The following is a 15,562-nucleotide window of genomic DNA, read 5'->3' on the forward strand; positions in this document are numbered from 1 at the left end:
TGTTTATTTTTTGGCCAAAAAATAGGAAAATTAAATGATCAACCAAGCCTAGTTGTTACAATAAAACATGACTCAGTGTTCTATATACATGACAGTGTTTAGAAAATTAGCTTGTGTCTGTCTCTCTTAAATAAGGGCTTGATATTTAACCTGATCGCTAATGCAGTCGTGAGGTACAAATGCACTGTGGAAGTTGTTTGTCTATAACAGTGGTGGGCAAACAATTCCACTTTTTGTACGTTTTCATTCCAACTCTTCAAGTGCAAGCCTCTTCGCCACTGGTTTCCTGCAAGTGCAAATTAGTTAATTGCAGTGAGGTGCTTCTTGATTCTGCACAAATCTCATTGGTTAAACTGTCTGTTGGATTGGTTAGACAAAAACCTGAACCCACAGCAGCCCTTGAGGACCGGTTTGCCCACCCCTGTTATCTAATATGCCATGCAATTGGAATTTGCAGACCCTGTGGGTCATTTACTAGACCAACTGTTGTTTTTACCAATCAGATTTCGAATTGGCGACATCAACGCCTTCTCGCATGCGGAGGGATACGTCATTGCTTTCACAAACTATGATTGGCTAGTGACAGAGTGGACGAGTAAGTGCTACCAAACTATCTGTAGCGAGCTGCACACGCAAATATATGTATCCTAAATAATATTTCAATTGTATGAGGTTATTAGTGATGCTTTTTATGTGTCGCAGCTATAGCTGCAGTAAAAGTTTTATAGCCATAAAATAGTTATTGAGGGTTGGATTGATTCAGACGTAGCAATACTGAAGAGGCACATGTAAAATGCACAACAAAAAATAAACACAAAAAAATACTACATTTTTTCATATTAACGTGTATTAGTCTTATACAGGTTATTATGAAACCAATGTATTTTATGATAACATGTATTAGTCTAATACATGTTATTATGAAAACATTGTATTTTGTGTCTATTTTTAATAGACGTGTCCGAGGTCAGAGTTCAAATGTCCGCCGCCAATCTTCAAGCGATCAACACATATATATATATTGTTTAATATAGTTACACATTTAGGATGAGCATTACTATTCCCAATAAGCAAATATATTGATTAATATAGTAAGCATGTATATTATAAGGCTTTATATTCATTGCAAACACATTTATAATAATGATTACTCCAACATTCCCCCCTGTATTATAAATTTGCACATGATCCCCTTAATAAAACTTCCTTTCAGCTTTATTCCATTAATTCCAAATGAACATATAGTAACATCCCAGAATGAACCCAACAAATGTATTTTATAATAACGTGTATTAGTCTAATACACGTTATTATGAAAACAATGTATTTTATGATAACATGTATTAGTCTAATACATGTTATTATGAAAACATTGTATTTTGTGTCTATTTTTAATAGAGGTGTCCGAGGTCAGAGTTCAAATGTCCGCCGCCAATCTTCAAAATGGCGGATGAGCCAGGAGCTACTACGGCAGTGGACTGCAAAGCAGCTCAGAAATGACGATTTACATAAGAAAGACCTGATAAAGCTCTCACAGGACAATGCAGCGCATTCGGTACGTTGTCATTTGGGGATTTCGAAGCCCGCCGGGCCGCCCAAAATATTATTGATGCTTTTATTTATGTGTCGCAGCTGTAGCTGCAGTAAAGGTTTTATAGCCATAAAAGTTATTGAGGGTTGGATTGATTCAGACGTAGCACTACTGAAGGCTTGGGTGTAAAATGCATGGACCGCCACCGCTTCTAAGTAAAAAAAAAAAGAACGTCTGCAAGCCTAAAAACCTTTAATAGTAGTTCACTAACTTTAAACTATATTAGAGTGGTAGTAATAGTAGTTAAAGATTACCATTGTTTTCCTGATGTGTTGACGACTCACTATGCAAAAAAAAAAATCATAATTGTTGTCAGTCATGTCTGTCTGTGTGTGTGTGTGAAAGTCTGTCTGCATATAGGCGTGTGTGTTTATCCCAGCAGACAGTGGGGCGATGCCTATTATGTGTGTGTGACGGACGTCTGGCCTAATCGCCTTGCTAGGGGAAGTGGAACGTGAAATCGACCAGCCGCCCTAGACACAAACACACACACATAGCAAGCAGCGTGTACCCTAGTTTCTCCTCTTAACTCATTGGCTGCCATTGATGACACTAAAAGTCCAATCCATTTTGAGCGGGAGAGCTGGTACCAATCATTCGCAGCTAAACATAATGCCTCGATCTAGAGGATATTGCTTTGGTATTGCTCCAAAACAAATAACTAACATATTCAGGTATCAGCTTCCCTGCCATAGATTTTAATGTCGGAGTCACAAAAATGACAGAGTAGCGACAGTATCTAAGTGGGACGGAACTTTTACGGAAAGACAATTGAGAACTTTTTAATGGGAGAAACCTTGTAAATATATAGAGCTGCTGAAATCTCAATACAGTAATCCCTCGAATATCGTGGTTAATGTAGACCAGACATGGCCACGATAATTGAAAAATAGCAAAGTACGGTCACCCCTATTATAACTTTGTGTTCGCCTGCATGGGTTTTCTCGGGGTACTCCGGTTCCCTCCCACATACCAAAAACATGCATGGTAGGCTAATTGGCCACTCTAAATTGCCCCTAGGTATGGGTGTGAGTGTGCATCCGTCTTCTTGTGCTCTGTGATTGGCTGGCCACCGATTCAGGGTGTCCTCTGCCTCTGGCCCGGCGGCAGCTGGGATAGGCTCATCGGCTTCACAGTGGGGGACCTGGGTTCAAATCCAGGTCGGTCCACCTGTGTGGTGTTTGCATGTTCTCCCCGGGGCTGCGTGGGTTTTCTCCGGGTGCTTTGGTTTCCTCCCACATTCCAAAAACATGCATGGTAGGCTGATTGGACACTCTAAATTGCCCCTAGGTATGAGTGTAAACGTGGATGGTTGTTTGTCTGCTTGTGCCCTGCGATTGGCTGGCCACCACTTTAGGTTGTCCCCCGCCTCTGGCCTGAAATCAGCTGGGATAAGCTCCAAACCCCCCTAGTGAGGATAAATCAGTTCAGAAAATGAGAAGGTTATACTGCATGGTTGAAGATATTTTCTGTCTGGATTGGAGTCACATGACACATTAATATTGCAGTATTTAAATCTGGTTGCAGCTCTAAAACGATGGCATAAGAGGAATTGGACTCTAACCCTAGAGTTAGCTGGCTAGCCAGATAGACAGAGAGATAGCTAGCTAAATCCATGTGTGTGCGTGAGCGTCTGTGTGTCCTGTCAACACGAATCTCTCCACTGGGCTGGATGTGTCACTTCCTGCTCTGTGTGGTTGTCATGGCGAGTCCGCGATAAGGAGCCATCTGTCGTCGGCGTGACCACCTACAGACTGCATGGCTGCCGTCATAGCCTCCATGATTGATAGCCCCCAGAGAGTGGCACAGTAAGAAATATGGAAAAATATAAAACAAAGAAAACGGACGGCAGGGGAGAAGAGAGGGACAAGTTAGAGAAGGAGAAGAACAAAGGAGCCAGATAGAAAAAGGTCCAAATGTCCTCCTGTTTGCTCAGAGGTTGTGACTATCTCTCCCTCTGTTACTAGGGGAGACAAATGGAAGATACACGATCCAGTAGCCCCCCGCTCCACCACCTCCGCACATATAAAATACAATGACATTCAATCAATCTCACTTCCGCTTTTGCATCTTCGGAAGATGTGAATAGAGTCAGCTCCATTGCTCGGATAACCTTTGATTTTTAGGAAAGAATGAGAGCAACTGACTTTTTAATGTCGGGTACTGTCACTAAAGCAAGAGAAAAAGCAAGCAGTGTTTTTCCTAAACTAACAACTTAATCAAAATATTCAACCATCATATTGCCACATTATTAAGTTAACCATAGCTTTCTGCCGGGGTACTCGGACGTTTGGTCCCCGGACGTTTGGTCCCCGGACGTTTGGTCCCCGGACGTTTGGTCCCCAGACGTCTGGTCGAACGGACGTCTGGTCGAACGGACGTCTGGTCGAACGGACGTCTGGTCGAACGGACGTCTGGTCGAACGGACGTCTGGTCGACCGGACGTCTGGTCGAACGGACGTCTGGTCGAACGGACGTTTGGTCGAACGGACGTTTGGTCGAACGGACGTTTGGTAGAACGGACGTTTGGTCGCCAGGTTGTTACTGTTGAAACCAGCTCTCAAAATTATAATCATGAGAGAGAGAGAGAGAGTGAGTTTAATATCTAAATATCTAATATCAAAATATCAACAGTAAACTCTGTCATAATTTGACAGCGAGCGAACCCGGCGACTAAACGTCCGTTCTACCAAACGTCCGTTCTACCAAACGTCCGTTCTACCAAACGTCCGTTCTACCAGACGTCCGTTCTACCAGACGTCCGTTCGACCAAACGTCCGGTCGACCAAACGTCCGGTCACGTTCTGCCGGTGTAAAAAGCACCATTGAAAAGCAAAAATCAATAAATAAATCAGCAATAACTGAGGTAAACTGACATGTTTTAGTTTTCAATCACCTTTATTAGTTACATTTAATTTTGAACAAAACGGTGTGACGCCGTCTGGGTGTATGTCAAATTTACTACACGACTTGGGTGTACACTTACTTTTGCTGGCAGCATTTTACACATTCACTGCCATGTTTTTAGTTATTTTGAAGATACAATAAATTTCTCTTATTTTCAAGCTCACCAATGACTATTTTACATTGTCTCAAGTGTCAGTTTTTTACGAGGAAAAGATCATTTTTTAAAAATTGCAGAAATGCGAGGGGTCTATGTACTCACTTTTGTGAGATACTACAGTGGTACCTCGAGATACGATCTTAATGCGTTCCGGGACTGAGCTCGTATGTCGATTTTCTCGTAACGCAAACGAACGTTTCCCATAGAAATGAATTAAAAACAAATACATTCGTTCCAACCCTCTGGAAAAAAAAACCCACCTAAAACAGGATATTGGATTAGAAAAACATTTTTATTTGTTCTAATTTGCCGTTTATTAACAAATAACTAGTGGTTTAATATTACTAAAATTATTTAATAGTATACTAAAATTAGACAGATTTTGCGGGAGGGAGAGAGAGAGTGACAGAGAGAAGGGGGAGATTTTTTTGCACAGCAACGCGCTCATAACATAATATAAACAAATTTAAATGAACTTGGATTACGATGCAGACACTCAAAAATAAGTTTAATCTAACTTTACACTAAACTTAATTCTAATTTTGTTTTAAATTTTGATACCTTTCTTCTCCCAGGTTGGCTCTATTTGCCCCGCCTCCATCCTGACTTTCAGATGCAACCTATCGAGGTTTTTTTTTTTTGTATTCCCTTCAAAATATTCCGAAAATGATGCACACAAATGTCCTCACAATAGGAAAATGCACGACCACTTTCCAACGAGAAGCAGTATATACTCCTCTCGTATTAGCGATTGCTCCACCATTGGCACTGACTAACGGGAAAAAAACTACTGAAAAAATGCAACGCTCCGCCCAGTGCTCGCAGAGACATTACACGAGGGAGTTGGGACCAGAAAGACAGTGGCCATGATGTTCTTATGAGCAGCCTCTCACGTCCACTGTCTGCTCGTATATCAAAATTTGTCTCGTATCTCAAGATAAATATTTGCTCAAAATTTTACTCGTATCTCAAATTGCTCATAAGTCGGGGCACTCGTATGTCGAGGTACCACTGTATATGTTGTTGGCGATTGACCTCTTAGGCAAACGATTTTGTTCGATCCACTATCTGATTCCAAGAATTTTCGTAATCTAAACAAAAGAAACTGGATTATAATATTATTATATTTTTATACATGATACATCCTTAATTGGTTGCTAGCCAATCGCCCAGCACAAGTAGATTGACAACCATTCTCACTCACACTCATGCCTACTAACAATTTAGTGTTCAACCAGATTAGATTAGATTACTTTATTCATCCCGTATTCGGGAAATTTCACTGTCACAGTAGCAAGAGGGTGAGAATACAGATACAGGTAAAAGACATTTTAGACATAAATAAATAGGCATGTTTGGGAATGTGGGAAGAAAGCGGAGTCCCCAGAACATGCAAACTCCACAGAGCGAAGTCGTAACCCATGATGGATTTAGTAACACATTATTACTCCCTATTAAAACTAGGAATATGGAGGTGAAATTTGTGAATCAAGGAGCGTCTTATACGAGAGAAACCCTAAAGTTCTACGATTTTAAGGCAATTTTAAGGGTGGTCAATATGCGAGAAAATACAGTATTCATTGTCACATTCACATACGCAATCGCGTGTCACAAACCCACTGGCGGTCCGTGAATTTCCTAGCGACGCCTTCAGCTGTTGGAGTGTATTTGTGTGTGTATATATATATATATATATATATATATATATAGATATAGATATAGATATATAGCTAGATATATACAGACGCTCCCCTACTTACGAACGCAATTGGTTCCGAGCGATTGTTCATTAGTTAAATTTGTTTGTAAGTTGATTCAGTGCTATATTTTGTATTATAATTTATGTTTAAGGCCGATATAAGTATATTGAAGGTTTGTATAAGTGCATTTGTATGTTTAAGGCTTGTATAAGTAACACGCATTGGTTTGTACTGAAAAAAAAACATTTAATAAAATGGAGAGAATATGTACAGTACTGTAGAGAGAGAGAGAGATTTATGTATTAGAAACTGGCCAAAAGAAGCGACCTAATGACGATTGCACAGTTTTCTTCCTTTTTTCATCATAAATGATGCGGTAGCACTGTATGGCATCATTCAATTGATTTGCAAACTTTGTGCAACGTTCAATATTTGGGTCCTGCTGCTCGATCTTTCTGTTTATAAATGGAACTGACGGTCGAACGATTCAATGCCCGTGAAACGCTCACCACTCTCACGCACATCAAGCTTCGTTATTATTGCCACTCGTTTCAAATGAAATGGCTTGCCTCTTCCTTGCAACTCCCTCAATAGAAGCCTTTAGCTTTTTACCAAGCATATTCAATATTGGATGCATGAGATATTTAATGATACAAATGAAAAAGGTTCTTTGCACACTGGAGATACATTCACGCACTTCCGCACTGCAACGAAGAAGAAGGTAGATGCTGGGTGAGCTGAGCTCTCACAGCGCCAGGCGTCGGTATTAGCGGCGGAAAGAAGTACTACTCCGAAAAAGGCGCGAAATACAAAATTGGACTTGCGAACATTTTTGGACTTAAACGCAATTTGCAGACATGTTCGTATGTACCGTTGTTCGTAAGTTGAATGTTCGTAAGTAGGGGAGCGTCTGTATATATATAGATATATAGATATCTATAGATATCTATATATATATATATATATCAGTGGCGGTCTGTGAATTTCCTAGCGACGCCTTCAGCTGTTGTTCGTAAGTTGAATGTTCGTAAGTAGTGGAGCGTCTGTATATAGTAAGGCTTTTTTCTTTAAAAAATCGACATAGTATAGTAAGGCTAAGAAAGTCGGAGAATAAATCTGACTTCTGATTCTTCTCCTAGTTATTGCTGTGGTCCAGTGGCAAAAATATTGGTTCAGAACTTGAGGTGGGAATCAGGAGTGAGTTCAATTCCACTCTTTGCAATTCACAAATTGTTTATTGAGGTAATGAAAAGGATAAATATAACTTCCAATCACTTCATTTCAGAAGTCACTGTGGTCCAGTTGCAAAGACAAACGGTCAGAACTTCTGGTGGACTCAAGTTCAAATCAGGAGTGAGTTCAATTCCACTCTTTGCAATTCTCAAATTGTTTATTGAGGTAATGAAAAGGATAGATATAACTTCCAATCACATCGTGTCAGAAGTCACTGTGGTCCAGTGGCAAAGACAATGGGTCAGAACTTCAGGTGGACTAAAAGTTAAAATCAGGAATGAGTTCAATTCCACTCTTTGCAATTCTCAAATTGTTTATTGAGGTAATGAAAAGGATAGATATAACTTCCAATCACATCATTTCAGAAGTCACTGTGGTCCAATGGCAAAGACAATGGGTCAGAACTTCAGGTGGACTCAAGTTCAAATCAGGAATGAGTTCAATTCCACTCTTTGCAATTCTCAAATTGTTTATTGAGGTAATGAAAAGGATAGATATAACTTCCAATCACATCACTTCAGAAGTCACTGTGGTCCAGTGGCAAAGACAATGGGTCAGAACTTCAGGTGGACTCAAGTTCAAATCAGGAATGAGTTCAATTCCACTCTTTGCAATTCTCAAATTGTTTATTGAGGTAATGAAAAGGATAGATATAACTTCCAATCACATCATTTCAGAAGTCACTGTGGTCCACTGGCAAAGACAATGGGTCAGAACTTCAGGTGGACTCAAGTTCAAATCAGGAATGAGTTCAATTCCACTCTTTGCAATTCTCAAATTGTTTATTTAGGTAATGAAAAGGATAAATATAACTTTCAATCATGTATAGGCGGGCCGCCTCGTGGTGTAGTGGGTAAGTCACCTGCCTGCGACGTGGGTGTCGAGGGTTCACGTCCCGGTGTCGCCAGTCAACGACTGTATGGTGTCGGCAGTCGGCCAAAGGCCGACTGTCGAACACCACCAGGAACCCCCCCTCCCAACTGTCTTCCGGTCAGCCGAAGGCTGACCGGAAATATTGTTTTGCTGAAAAAAATGACTAAGTCTTTATTTGAATGAAAAAAGGATTACCCATTTACTGAACTACTAGTGTAGTGATTAGTCAAACGAGAGCGGGATTCGAACCCCATCTCCCACATGGCAGTCAAATCCACTAACTTGAGGTCTGTCTGACCCATTGTCTTTGCCACTGGACCACAGTGACTTCTGAAATGAGATGATTGGAAGTTATATTTATCATTTTCATCACCTCAATAAACAATTTGAGAATTGCAAAGAGTGGAATTGAACTCACTCCTGATTTGAACTTGAGTCCACCAGAAGTTCTGACCGTTTGTCTTTGCAACTGGACCACAGTGACTTCTGAAATGATGTGATTGGAAGTTATATCTATCCTTTTCATTACCTCAATAAACAATTTGAGAATTGCAAAGAGTGGACTTGAACTCACTCCAGATTTGAACTTGAGTCCACCTGAAGTTCTGACCCATTGTCTTTGCCACTGCACCACTGTAAAGTTGGAAGTTGTATTTATCCTTTTCATTACCTCAATAAACAATTTGAGAATTGCAACGAGTGGAATTGAACTCACTCCTGATTCCCGCCTCATGTTCTGACCCAATGATTTTGCCAGTGGACCACAGCAACAACTAGAAGGTGAAGAATCAGAAGTCAGATTTATTCTCCGACTCTCTTAGCCTTACTTGCTGTCATTTTTTAAAGAAAAAAAGCCTTACTATACTATGTCGTTTTTTAAGAAAAGAAGCCTTACTATACAATATCGTTTTTTAAGAAAAAAAGGCTTCCTATACTATGTCGTTTTTCAAGAAAAAAAGCCATGCTATACTATGTCGTTTTTTTAGGAAAAAAAAGCCTTACTATACTATGTCGTTTTTTAGGGAAAAAGCCTTCCTCGACTATGTCGTTTTTCAAGAAAAAAAGCCATGCTATACTATGTCGTTTTTAGGGGGGAAAATCCATACTACACTATGTCGTTTTTTAAGGAAAAAAGCCTTACTATACTATGTCGTTTTTTAAGTAAAAAAGCCATACTAAAATATGTCGTTTTTTAAAGGAAAAAAGCCATACTATACTATGTCATTTTTTAAAGGAAAAAAGCCATACTATACTATGTCGTTTTTTAGGGGGAAAAGCCATACTATACTATGTCGTTTTTTAGGGAAAAAGCCTTCCTCTACTATGTCATTTTTCAAGAAAAAAAGCCATGCTATACTATGTCGTTTTTTTAGGGGAAAAAAGCCATACTATACTATGTCGTTTTTTTAGGGAAAAAAGCCTAACTATACTATGTCGTTTTTTAAGAAAAAAAGCCTTACTATACATGGTCTTTTTTAAACAAAAAAGCCTTACTATACATGGTCATTTTTAAAAAAAAACACCTTACTATACATGGTCTTTTTTGTAAATAAAAAGCCTTACTATACTATGTCGTTTTTAAAGACAAAAAAGCCTTACTATACTGTGTCGTTTTTAAAGAAAATAAGCCTTACTATACTATGTCGTCTTTAAAGAAAAAAGCCTATACTATGTTGTTTTTTAAGAAAAAAGCCTTACTATACTATGTCGTTTTTTACGAAAAAAAGCCTTACTATACTATGTCGTCTTTTAAGAAAAACGCTTTACTGTACATGGTCGTTTTTTTTAAAATAAAAAAGCCTTACTATACATGGTCATTTTTTAATAAAAACCCTTAATATACATGGTCATTTTTAAAGAAAAAAGCCTGACTATATATACATAGTATTTATTTTTTAAACAAATAAAAGCTTTACTTTACATAGACCACTTTTTTTAAAAAGAAAAAGCCTTACGATGTCCAGCCATTCAAGTCATTTTGCATGCCAGCTTTACGTTTGTACCAAATCTCGGGGTATTCTTTGCTCAGTTATGAAGCACGTCTAATAAGATGAATAAATATTTGACATTATCGTCGACAAGGAAAAAGGGTGTCGCCAAACTTTCGTCAAAACATATACAGACGCTCCCCTACTTACGAACGCAATTGGTTCCGAGCTGGTTGATAAGTTGAATTTGTTTGTAAGTTGATTCAGTGCTATATTTTGTATTATAATTTATGTTTAAGGCCGATATAAGTATATTGAAGGTTTATATAACTGCATTTGTATGTTTAAGGCTTGTATAAGTAACACGCATTGGTTTGTACTGAAAAAAAAACATTTAATAAAATGGAGAGAATATGTACAGTACTGTAGAGAGAGAGAGAGAGAGAGAGAGAGAGAGAGAAAGAGAGAGAGAGATTTATGTATTAGAAACTGGCCAAAAGAAGCGACCTAATGACGATTGCAGTTTTCTTCTTTTTTTCATCATAAATGATGCGGTAGCACTGTATGGCATCATTCAATTGATTTGCAAACTTTGTGCAACGTTCAATATTTGGGTCCTGCTGCTCGATCTTTCTGTTTATAAATGGTACTGACGGTCGAACGATTCAATGCCCGTGAAACGCTTACCACTCTCACGCGCATCAAGCTTCGTTATTATTGCCACTCGTTTCAGAAGAAATGGCTTGCCTCTTCCTTGCAACTCCCTCAATAGAAGCCTTTAGCTTTTTACCAACCATATTCAATATTGGATGCATGAGATATTTAATGATACAAATGAAAAAGGTTCTTTGCACACTGGAGATACATTCACGCACTTCCGCATTGCAACGAAGAAGAAGGTAGATGCTGGGTGAGCTGAGCTCTCACAGCGCCAGGCGTCGGTATTAGCGGCGGAAAGAAGTACTACTCCGAAAAAGGCGTGAAATACAAAATTGGACTTGCGAACATTTTTGGACTTAAACGCAATTTGCAGACATGTTCGTATGTACCGTTGTTCGTAAGTTGAATGTTCGTAAGTAGGGGAGCGTCTGTATATATATAGATATATAGATATCTATAGATATCTATATATATATATATATCAGTGGCGGTCTGTGAATTTCCTAGCGACGCCTTCAGCTGTCGGAATTAATCCAACCCTCAAAAACTTTTATGGCTATAAAACCACATAATCATCAATAATAACCTCATACAATTGAAATATTATTTAGGAATATAGCCATATTTTACTCACCAAAATACATCCTCCTTTTCATGTGTCATTTTCCCTTAAATAGAAGCAACCGTGTGTACTCAAGGGTTTCCAAAAACGACAAGGTAAGGTGTGGCCAATTCATGGTGTAGAGGTTTGTTCACCTGTCTGCCATCTGGGCAGGTGTGGTTTGGATCCTGGTTGGGAAACATTTTCCCTTAATTATTTCTATGTATATGTGTAGTCAACACTTTCCAATAATGTCGAGGTAAAGTGTGGCCACTTCATGGTGTAGTGGTTCTGTTACCTGCCTGCCATGTGGGGAGACAGGGTTTAAATCCCAGTTGGTAATCATTTTTCCCTTAAATAAAAACAACCGTGTGTAGTCAAGACTTTCCAAAAAATGACTAAGTTAAGTGTGGCCGCTTCATGGTGCAGAGGTTTGTTCACCTGACTGCCATGTGGGCAGTTGTGGTTCACATCCCAGTTGGGAATTATTTTTCCCTTAAATAGAAACAACCTTGTGTATTCAAGACTTTCCAATAATGATAAAGTAAAGTGTGGCCACTTCATGGTGTAGAGGTTTGTTCACCTGACTGCTGTGTGGGCAGGCAGGGTTCGAATCTTGGTGGACGATGAACCATTTTGCCATTAAAAAAGACTAAGTCATTCAGTCTTTCCTTATATAAAAGCACCAATGACCATGTGTAGGTGGGCCGCCTCATGGTGTAGTGGGTCAGTCAAAAAAGACTAAGTCATTCAGTCTTTCCTTAAATAAAAGCATCAATGACCATGTGTAGGTGGGCCGCCTCATGGTGTATTTTCCCTTAAAATACACAGTCACCTGCCTGCCTTGTGGGAGGTGAGGGTTCACATCCCGGTGTCGCCAGTCAACGACTGTATGGTGTCGCCAGTCAGCCATAGGCTGACTGGCGAGCACCACCAGGAACCCCCCCATCCCAACTGTCTTCCAGTCAGCCGTAGGCTGACCGGTAAAAATTGTTTTGCTGAAAAAAAATGACTAAGTCTTTATTTTAATGAAAAAAGGATCTTACGTAGACTGAACTACATAGTGTAGTGATCAGTCAAACAACACAGAGATTTGAACCCCAGCCTCCCACATTGAAGTCAGGTGAACAAACCTCTAGGCCAGGGGTCACCAAACTACGGCCCGCCGGCACATTTGGACCGGCCCTCTGAACAATACCAGAGACGCTATCGGAATATTTTTTTTTTTTTTTTTTTTTTGAATTTTTTTTTTTTTTTTTTTTTTTTTTTGGGATGTGGCCCGCCGGCACATTTGGACCGGCCCTCTGAACAATACCAGAGACGCGATCGGATTTTTTTTCCTATTTGGCCTTGAAGACTGGGACATTTTAATCTTGTGTTTGGTTCATTGCACCCCTGCTGAGCCCACAAATCATCCCAGTGAAGCGGGGCTTCGCATTGCTTCTTTGGTGACACGCGCGGGGAGAGTGTTTCCCTTTGATGCATGCGGGCACGTCCACCGTTGCATGCACGAGCAGTGTTACCGAGACATCTGGACGATCGCAGGTGAGGGCGGAGCCCTGGGACCATCGCGGACTAATCAAGCATATTAAAACTGCAACCTGTTTGAGAACGGAATAATGGCGAAAAAGTTAGGTGAGAGAAAAATTGATTCAGAATGCAGGGTATTTAACCTGGAGTGGACAAACGATTATTTTTTTGTTCAATGCAAAGAAAAGGCTGTTTGTCTCATTTGTCAAGAGACGGTGGCGGTATTCAAAGAATACAATCTTTGCCGACACTATGAATCCCGTCACAAAGACAAGTACGATAGATTGCAAGGCCAAATACGAGCAGACAAACTCTCAAAGCGAAAAAGTGGACTACTATCTCAGCAGAACCAGGCATCCGTTCGGGCCAGCTTTTGGGTTGCTAATTGATAGCAAGCAGCGGTAAGCCTTTCACTGACGGAGAGTTTGTTAAGAAATGTATGGATACTGTCGCGGAGGAGGTGTGTCCCGAGAAGAAAGATGCATTTAATGCCGTAAGTCTGTCGGTGAGTACAATGACCAGACGCGTTGAAGAAATCGGGAGTAATGTATATGCCCAGCTGCAGCAGAAGACGAAATAATTTGACTTTTTTTCATTAGCACTGGATGAAAGCACGGACGTGCAAGACACAGCGCAACTGCTCATTTTTATTTGTGGAGTTAGCGCAAACTTTGAGATTTGCGAGGATCTGGCAGCCCTCCAAAGTCTCAAAGGGACTACAACGGGAGAGGATATTTTTGACAAAGTGTGCCAAACCATGGAGAAGTTGGACCTGGACTGGTCAAAGCTAGCTAGCATCACGACTGACGGGGCTCCTAGCATGGTGGCCGAAACTCGCGGTCTAATAATGGGACGCATGAACCGGGAGTTGGAAAAAAGGGGTCTCACCGCCCCGCTACGAGTCCACTGCCAAATTCACCAGCAAGCACTGTGCTGCAAAATGTTGACGTGGGATGCTGTAATGACGGTTGTGGTGTCGTGCATAAACTTCAGAGCAAAGGGAGAAGATTGTGCATGGCACAACAGAAAGTTAATGTTCCATGGCTTTTTCTGTTACAAACTGACACCGGCCCCCCATCAGAGAAGGGAAAAGTTATGTGGCCCTCACAAGAAAAAGTTTGGGGACCCCTGCTCTAGGCCATGAAGTGGCCACACTTCACTTTGTCATTATTGGAAGGTCTTGACTCCACAGATATAGAAACAACTAATGGAAAATGTTTCCCAACCAGGATTCGAACCCCAGCTGCCTATATGGCAGTCAGGTGAACAAACCTCTACGCCACAAATTGGCCACACTTTACTTTGTCATTATTGGAAGGTCTTGACTACAAATATATAGAAACAACAAAGGGAAAAAGTTTCCCAACCAGGATTCGAACCCCACCTGCCCACATAGCAGTCAGGTGAGTGAACCACTACACCACGAATTGGCCACACTTTACTTTGTCATTATTGGAAGGTCTTGACTACAAATATATAGAAACAACTAAGGGAAAATGTTTCCAAACTGGGATTTGAACCCCAGCCTCCCACATGGCAGTCAGGTGAGTGAACCTCTACGCCACAAATTGGCCACACTTTACTTTGTCTTTATTGGAAGGTCTTGACTACACATATATAGAAATAATTAAGGGAAAATGTTTCCCGACTGGGATTCGAACCCTAGCTGCCCAAATGGCAGTCAGGTGAGTGAACCACTACACCACGAATTGACCCCACTTTACTTTGTCATTATTGGAAGGTCTTGACTACAAATATATAGCAACAACTAAGGGAAAATGTTTCCCCACTGGGATTTCAACCCCAGCCTCCCACATGACAGTCAGGTGAACTAACCTCTACGCCACGAATTGGCCACATTTTACTTTGTCATTATTGGAAAGTCTTGACGACACACGGTTGTTTTTATTTAAGGGAAAAATGATTACCAACTGGGATTTGAACCCTGTCTGCCCACATGGCAGGCAGGTGAGCGAAACTCTACACCATGAAGTAGACATACTTAACAGTCATTATTGGAAAGTCTTGACTACAAATATATACGCCTGCGAGAAGGCAATGACGTATCCCTACGCCTGCGAGAAAGCCTTGGTGTCACAAAATCGAATTCTGATTGGTTAAAGCAACAGTCTTATCGACGCATGTTTAATGCAGCATAGCCTGCAGAACTGATTGTGAAGGCCTTGAGGCAGATTTCTGACCCTGGCAACAAATAATGGCTGAAATGTGATTGGTTAAATGCTTCAATATGAAAACACACATCTGGAAGCAGTGCAACCAGCGGGAAAGCAATGAAAGGAAGCTAACAGACAATTTGGAATTATTTAATAAGTATTGATGGACAAAATATAATATACGATTCAGATATTTCTTAGGCCAGCA

General features: G+C 40.4%; 1 long non-coding RNA gene across 1 annotated transcript; it reads right to left on the reverse strand.

Moving 5' to 3' along the window:
* Positions 1 to 9,057: 9,057 nt before the first annotated feature.
* LOC144086168 (uncharacterized) lies at positions 9,058 to 11,472 on the reverse strand. The gene is made up of 3 exons (XR_013304369.1): positions 11,077 to 11,472; positions 9,177 to 9,234; positions 9,058 to 9,094 (listed from the first exon to the last, which is right to left on the reverse strand). It is a non-coding gene; the product is annotated as an uncharacterized LOC144086168 (long non-coding RNA).
* Positions 11,473 to 15,562: the final 4,090 nt, after the last annotated feature.

Source organism: Stigmatopora argus, chromosome 12 (assembly GCF_051989625.1).
Source record: "Stigmatopora argus isolate UIUO_Sarg chromosome 12, RoL_Sarg_1.0, whole genome shotgun sequence".
NCBI lineage: Eukaryota > Metazoa > Chordata > Actinopteri > Syngnathiformes > Syngnathidae > Stigmatopora > Stigmatopora argus.